Source organism: Dipodomys spectabilis, unplaced genomic scaffold, assembly GCF_019054845.1.
Source record: "Dipodomys spectabilis isolate Male_0828 unplaced genomic scaffold, ASM1905484v1 ptg000057l, whole genome shotgun sequence".
Lineage (NCBI taxonomy): Eukaryota > Metazoa > Chordata > Mammalia > Rodentia > Heteromyidae > Dipodomys > Dipodomys spectabilis.
The window spans coordinates 78,968-87,088 of record NW_024870734.1 but is presented as its reverse complement, the minus strand read 5'-3'; the positions used below and the strand labels follow the sequence as shown (position 1 = coordinate 87,088).

At 33.9% G+C, this 8,121-nt stretch overlaps 1 non-coding gene and 1 pseudogene across 1 annotated transcript; both read right to left on the bottom strand.

Annotated features, from left to right (window-relative positions):
* Nucleotides 1-1,597: 1,597 nt before the first annotated feature.
* Nucleotides 1,598-1,704, bottom strand: LOC122108328. The gene has a single exon (XR_006147538.1). It is a non-coding gene; the product is annotated as a U6 spliceosomal RNA (small nuclear RNA).
* Nucleotides 1,705-5,550: 3,846 nt separating this feature from the next.
* Nucleotides 5,551-5,647, bottom strand: LOC122108359 (annotated as a pseudogene).
* Between the last annotated feature and the right edge of the window lie 2,474 nt (nucleotides 5,648-8,121).

Below are 8,121 nucleotides of genomic sequence, written 5' to 3'. Positions count from 1 at the left end.
TAAACTAGCAAATGTCCAGGAATGGAGATGTAGCTCATATAGTAGCTCACCAATCTAGACAGAAAAGGCTTAGCGAGACCATGAAGCCCTGAGTTAAAACTCTGAGCACACCAACATGCAGGCATGCACACACACACACACACACACACACACACACACACACACACACACACACACACACACTCACACACACACTTACTCAAAATATCTTTGGGTCAGTCTTTTCCATTAATTTCTTTTTTTTTTGTTTGTGTGTTTGTGTGTGTGTGTGTGTTTTAATTGTGAAAATACTGTACAGAGGGGTTACAATTACATGGGCAAGATAATGAGCACATTTCTTATCAAGTATTGTAGCCTCCTCCTTTGTTTCCCCTTCCCATCCCTTCCCAGCCTACCCCCGGTCCCCCACCCAATCCTCCCCCCCAATAATTTCTTTGTTAACAATATTATATGGGTAAAATAAAATAAAGTCTTCCATCTCAGAACATTTTCTAATGTTTTTTATTGTAAAAGTACTGTACAGAGGGGTTAAAGTTACATGAGCAAAGTCATGAGTGCATTTCTTATCAAGCATTGTTACCTCCTCCTTTGGTTTTCCCCCCACCATCCCTTCCCCTCCACCTCCACAAGTACACTTCTCATCCCCACACCCCCACACCCCCCAACATGTTGTCTTGTGCATCTCATTGTTACAATGGCTCAACTTTTATCTCTATTTAAGCATTTTGATTTTTCTCTTTCCTTCCCCAAATTAGAGAAGTGTATTTTCAGGATGTAGGTGCACCAACATCAAATCCAGTGAAAACAGGGCTTATACTGTGCGGGAGGACCATATAAAAAACAAAAAAAATCACATTGTACATTATAAATATGTTAGAAACAACAGTAAGAAAGAATAAAAAAAAACACTTCTGTCCTTATCTTGGGGTTCATTTAGCTTAACATCATCTTATTTAGTAATATGCATGTAACTTTTGATCTTTTCTGCTTATCCCAGTTTTCTGCTTATATTATTTATTGCAAGTAAGGGATACCTTACATATATATACATTCCAATCTATATTTATATTTATGTATATAAATATACATATATATACATATATACAAATATATATACATATATATGTATGTGTAGATAGATAGATAGAAAGATAGATAGAAAGATAGATAGATAGATAGATAGATAGATAGATAGATAGATAGATAGATAGATAGATAGATAGATAGATAGATAGATAGATAGAAAGATAGATAGATAGATAGGAAAATACATACACACACACACACACACACACACACACACACAAAATTTTCTTGATTCATTCATTTTCTGAGGGGCATCGGGTTTGGTTCCCTATATTAGCTATGGTAAATAATGCTGCAATAAACATATCTGTGCTGGTAGTTATAGTATGGTCTTGTTTGATCATTTGGGTGAATGCCCAAAAGTGGGATTGCTGGGTCATAGGGGAGCTCTATGTGGAATCTTTTGAGGAACCGCCATACTTCTTTCCAAGTGGTTGAACAAGTTTTCACTCCCACCAAGAATGGAGTAGGGTTCCCTTCTGTCCATATACCCTCCAGCATCTGTTGTTGTAAAAATGTGGAAATCTTCATGAATTTGCATGTCATCCTTGCGTAGGGGTCATGCTAATTCTCTCTGTATTTTTCCAATTTTAGTGTGTGTGTTGCCAAACTGAGCACAGAACATTTTTTATACATAAAGTGGAATTGATTTTCCTAAACTAGAAAATTCAACAAAAATAAGTTCAAAAGACTTGTCGTGAAATTTTAGAACCATATATTTCTTATGTAAGCACACATTTAAGAATAAAGTCAAGTTAGATATGTCAAAAACAAAATAATTCCAGATATTTGTTGTTCAAGAGATGTGTAAGAGTAGAAATTCAATTATTCTATACATGGCACCTGTCATAATGAGCACTGTAGCAAGTGCTAAGGTTTGTTAAAAATTTTATTGTTTTAAATATGTTTAATTTTGGGAATTTGCTTATATATGCCAAAATTAAGACTGTTCGGCAGATCATAAAACTTTTCCATAAAGTATTTAAGATTTATGGTAGCAGACATATACTACAAAGTATGTACATTTCAGAGTTTATAGAAACTTTACTATGAGAAGTTACAAAGTCTGTGTAAAGAAACAGAGAGAAGAGTTAAGATTTTAACTACACAGTTTCTGTTAAAACTTGAGGGCTTCTTTTATGTTAGTGAAAAACAAATGATGATATGAGCCATATACAAATGATGAGATGAGCCATAAAGAAAGAGTAACCTTAGTGGGTAACTTTAAAGGCTACCCGTAGCCTACAAAACTCTTGTGAAATCATAATCTTAGCCAGTTTTAAATGTACAGGAATATGAGTAAATAGTAAAATCTAATATGTAGAACACTTCAAAAACTGGAAACACTGGTGTTTGGTTTTTATTTTATTAACCACTAATAATTAATTATTGGTTTTCTTTATTTGTAGCATTGTTTTCCTTTTTGTAATAGAATACAACTTTTCATAACTCATCATCAGGAGGTACTTTGAGAATGTTACTGGGATGTCCACACCATTTTTTATTGATGCATGTGAATGTACAAAGAGAAAAACTAAGAACAAAATATTGATTTAAAATTTTCTCAAGTAGAAATCTGAATCAAAAATGTTGATAAATGTATACACTTAAAATCTTAGTCCTAGGCTGAAGCAGTGTCTTTACAGAATTGAGGCTACAAATGTGAGAGCTGTGTTTTGTTTAGTTTTTTGGTTTGGTTTTTGTTTTTGTGGGGCTTGAACTCTGGAGCCTGAGTGCTGTCCCTCAGCTTTTCAGCTCAAAGATGGTGCTACCACTTGAGCCACAGCACCACTTTTGTCTTTTTCTTCTTCTATGGTGCTGAGGAATCAAACCCAGGACCTCATGCATGCAAGGCAAACACTCTAACACTGAGCCCCCTTCCCAGCTTCTGAAAGACTATGTTTTAAGAAATCATCTAAACAACATTTGCTTTCTGGTTTGGGTTATATAATGAAATATATGAATATCTTTTTACATTTTTGTCATTTTTATACTTCTTTTTATTGTGAAAATACTGCACAGAGGAGTCACAATTACATGGGTAAGATAATGAGCACATTACCTTTGTTTCCCCTTCCCATCCCTTCGTATCCTCCCCACCGTCCCCCCAACCAAAGTTGTAAAGTTCTTTTTTCGACATAAAGACTTGTACATCTCATTGTTGAAATGGGTCCTCCTGTATCTCTCTTTTAACGATTGGTTTTTTCCCTTCTCCTCCACATACACCAACTTCATATATAGTGAAAACAGGGGTTATACCATGGGGGAGGGACATACAAAGCAATAAAAACATAATTTTATAAATATGTTAGAATCCATCATATGAAAGATCTCTCTCTCTCTTTTTTTTGTCAGTCGTGGGACTTGAGCTCTAGGCCTGGCAGCTGTCCCTGAGCAATTCAGCTCAAGGCTCATACTCTACCACTTGAGCCATAGCTCCACTTGTAGTTTTCTCTTTTTTTTTTTTTTTGTAATTAAGTGATTACAAAATTTGCCAATTTTCACAGTATTTTGGGATGATGATGCTCATTTAAAGTCACAAACTCATTGTAGCTTTCCTGGAGCAAATTGTCTATCACGGTCTGTAACATATAATGGTGTACACATATACACCATACATGTGATCAGCAGCATGGGGTTATTTAATAGTGGTTCGACCAGAGGAGTGGTCCTTCTGCGTGGGTGATCTGCAGGAAGCCTCCTTTTTCTCTGGGACTCCAGCAGCCCCTGCTGCGCTGCTTGCCACCAGTAAGCATTGGAGGAGGAGTCTTCGTGCTTCTCTGTTCTGAAAATCTTTTTCTCTCTTTCTTTTTTGTTATTTTCCACCTCCTGTATTTCTCTGGGTGTTCATATTTTTGTTTTTGTCGGTCTCTTGGGGAGGTTAAGCTTAGGAACTCTAACTCTCTTTTTGGTTGGGGAGAGCTGTGGCGTTTCCCTACTGCCCTGTTGCCATCTTGGTCCCCCCTCCCATTTTCATACTTCTAAATTTATACTAACTTCAGCCACTTTATCCTTTGCAAAGTCATGAAATAGCTCTGAGAATTTGCTTCTGTGAAGATTGTTTTTGGATTTATTTCTTCTGCTCTCTATCCATTCCCTATTCTCCAGTTAGAATAATTTCAAATAGTAAAAATGGAAAAAGAGAAAAAAATCATGGTGAAAAAACAGAAGTAGAAAATTCACTGGATTTTTCTGACTACTTCAACCAACGTGAACTATTGGGGAATACATGTACACCTCATTCCCACTGGTACTCAAAGTCTCTAGTTAGGCAATTCTGATGAAGACAAGGAACTAGATGAAAAAGGGAGGAATGGTATCATTTGCTAGAAAAAAATAGAGAAGTGTCCAAGCAAATTTCTTCATTGGGCTGTTGAAAATAATCGGCTTACTAGAGTGCAGAGACTACTTTCCAAAAAGGCCACTCATGTGAATACTAGGGATGATAATGAGTATAGCTCTTTTCATCCAGAAGCCTACAGTAGATACTTAGACATAGTGCTTATATGTGGAATAATAGCAGAGTGGCTTCTTTCTTACTGCATCATGATGCAGATACCAATGCCCAAACTAAAGGACTCTTGACAACCTTGCATCTTGCTGCTGGGAATAGAAATAACAAAGGTACGCTGGATCTGCTTCTCTTGAAATATTATATCAAACCAGGTCAAGAACAACTTGGAAGAAGCTGCATTTGATATTGCCAAAAGGTTAAGTATGTATCACCTCTTTGAAGTTGTGGAAGGCTGCAAAAATTTTTCTCCTAAGTCATAATGGTTTGGTTAAGTTTCTTAAATTTCAAAAATGCCTATCCATCTTTGTGTCCGTTCAAAATATTTTCACAATAAAAAGCCACATTAATATCTTACTTTAAATATTCATGGATTCCATGCTATTCTTCCAACTGAATTGCCTAACCTTGATGTCAAAATGTATTCAAGATTTGTTTGTATACATCTATAATGATTTCTGCAGAGTTTGTGATTTTTATAATCAGAAATAATTTTAACTTATCTGTTGAAATGAGTAATACAGAAACTAAAGATATTTCTGTTGCTTGTCTGAAAAAGGATATTTTAAAGTAATCTGTATTCTGTTTGTATAATATCCATAATCTATTTCATTCTCTCCTAGATATAATACTTTTAATTCTACATTGTTTCATAATATATAGGTTCATTAATAAATGTGTCATTTCAGATAGCATTCCATATAGAAATAGTTTAAGATTCTTTTTTTCCCCTAGGTCCTTATAGTATTTTATTTCTTTGTGATAAATTGAAAATGTTATCTAATTTCAAAAGTTTTGTAAAGGTTATCCTATGTAAAGGCCTTTCTAAGGTGATGATTTAATACACTGATGTCAAACTAACTTTCAATTCAATGAATTACATGTATCGTTACAACTGTATTTTTGTAATCAATTTTTAATAACTATTTTTCATTTCTTGCATCTGAAGAATGAAAAATATGGAATACTACACAAATTTTCATATCATCCTTGTGCAAGTGCCGTGTTAAACTTTGTATTGTAATTAGGGTAGATGTGCTGTTGAAGCATGTAGTATCCTCTAAATTTAAGTAGTTAATGATGCAATCTTTATACAGGCATATATCCTTGGTTGACTATTTGTAACTAGGAAAACTTATTGTTCCTAAAAATGCTATTGATATTACTTCTCTAAAATTCTGTGTATATTGGAAAAAAACATATTGTTTGTTCGATTGCTCACATTTGCAATTTTTTTGTCAATGAGTATTTTAAGTCTTTTTCATTTTAGATTTGATCATACTTTGAAGAATTTAAAGCTAGGTCCAAAGGTGATGGCTTTTCAAGTACTTATTTATCAGCTGAGTTAGCTTTGTGGAGCTAAGGATTCAAAGTAAGCCTTGCTTAAGAGCTACTTCTAAACTTCTGCAGCTTAAAAATTCCTAAATGAGATCTTATTGGCACAAATGTCTACCTGACCCTTTACCTGTCTTCCATTTAGGAACAGACGAACCAGAATATCTTACCCTGACAGCATAGATTTTCTTACTGGAACAAAACTAATCTTAATTACAAGGTATCATAAAGACAGGAACAGTTCAGACAGCACTGTTCAGACTAGAAGGTATTTTATCAAAATATAATTGTTTATTATACCTATCATTTCAAAAGTATCTAAAGCCAAGAAGGTGAAAAAATTGTTCATATGCATGATTAACTAATGTCCTGGCCAGTCTACCATCCAACCAGGCAGGAATTTACACTACTGCATTTCTATCACCAAATATTTTCAGAGTTACAAGAGAAGTCTATATGTCTCTCCTCGATATTAGGCCTTAAATTGTTAATGTTTTAATCAAAGTGTTTCCTCTTGCCACTAGGCTGTAAATCTTCAAATGGTAAAGCTTTAGGTCCAACTCTACCAAACACTGAGGTAGAGATAATGAAATAATACATTAAATACTTTAAATAATTTGATACTCTAACCACAACAGAATATTGCAAAACGTGTGCCTTTTTCTTATATATAGTTATACATTTTATATTTATATGTGCTGATATTTTAGTTCACACAGTGAAACTTATTAGAATTAATTGATAATTTGACAAATAAATAGGTATTTATTCCAATAAATGGAATTGGAATATAAATAATTAGGTTTAGAATACATATTAGAATATAAAAATATCAATGCAATATCTTTGGTATAAACTTGTGATACATTCTAATGTTCTTGGTCTTCTGAATTCACATTGCAAAAAAAAAATAGTTTTCCTCTAATCTATAAGGGATTTTACGCTGCTACTCTGTTTATTGTTTTAACTCACTGGTCCCAAACTGATTTTCTCCATATTTCTGAAGCATTCCTAATGATTATACACAAATTTTGCTGATATGATGTCTACAAGGTATTATTCTTCTGCAGGACCCAAGGGTCCTAGGATCCCAGGTCCCAGTTATTCGCATCATCAGATAACAAGGGCAAGATTTCTCACCTAGGCCCATGCAACATGCCAACAGAAAGTAATTGAAAATCCATCTTAATTTCTCATTTCCTATAGTATTTCAGGACCGCAGCAGTAAGCAATTGTGAAATGCAAGACAACTTAAAATGAAAGATGAGATCACAATATCTGAGAGAAAGTACAGTAATTACAACTTTAAATTTACAGATGCCCAGCCCATATGAGTGAACAAGATCGCAAATGTCACAAAATTATTTTTAATACCCCTCTCCTAGTGATTACTGAAAGATTTCAGTCCAGTATAAGTAGGCCTAAAAATTGTTCTGGGAATGATAGATCCATAATTGGTCTACCAAGGCTAGGAAAACTTTACTTACAGGTCAATTATAATTCAGAAAAACATTAATTGAGAAGATCCTTAATGCTTCAAACTACTGGTACTACAGTAAATCTTGGTTCTGTAGTGTAAAAACGCTGTCATTCTCAAGACAATGATACTTAGTGACATTACAAGTTCTACAAGTGTAGGGAGCAAGTTACAATAGAGTTGAATTATTTACCCAGCACTAAAGCCAAACACGTTCAACCATTCATTAAAGTGTAGAAATAGTACCCCCCAATATTTGTTTTGTTCAGTAGGTGCCTTCCAGAAATGTGTTAAATAGATCAGCCTCCCATAATTCAAACCCAAACACTAGATAATAAAGTAAATTTCATCACTTAATAAGGTACATTTTAAAAAGTCACAAATAGTTGCCTTATTATATGTTCTTTTATGTTTTCCCTATCTGTTTAACATAGTATGAAATAAGACTTTAAATCTTGAATATGGGTACTCATCAGAGATGTGACAAATATAAAATCTGTCTTCTATTTCAATCATATTCCTCTATAGTAGTAAATTTTAGTTTTCTTCCTTTTCCAAAACTTATAGGTAGTAGAAAATATTATCCCATGTCAAATAAAATAATCACAAAACTTTGTACAAATCCATTCATAAAAACTGGTAGCTAGGAATATATTCTGAGCCATTTTTAAACTTTCTTGTTGACTAAAGATTAATCTTCCAAATGAATGAG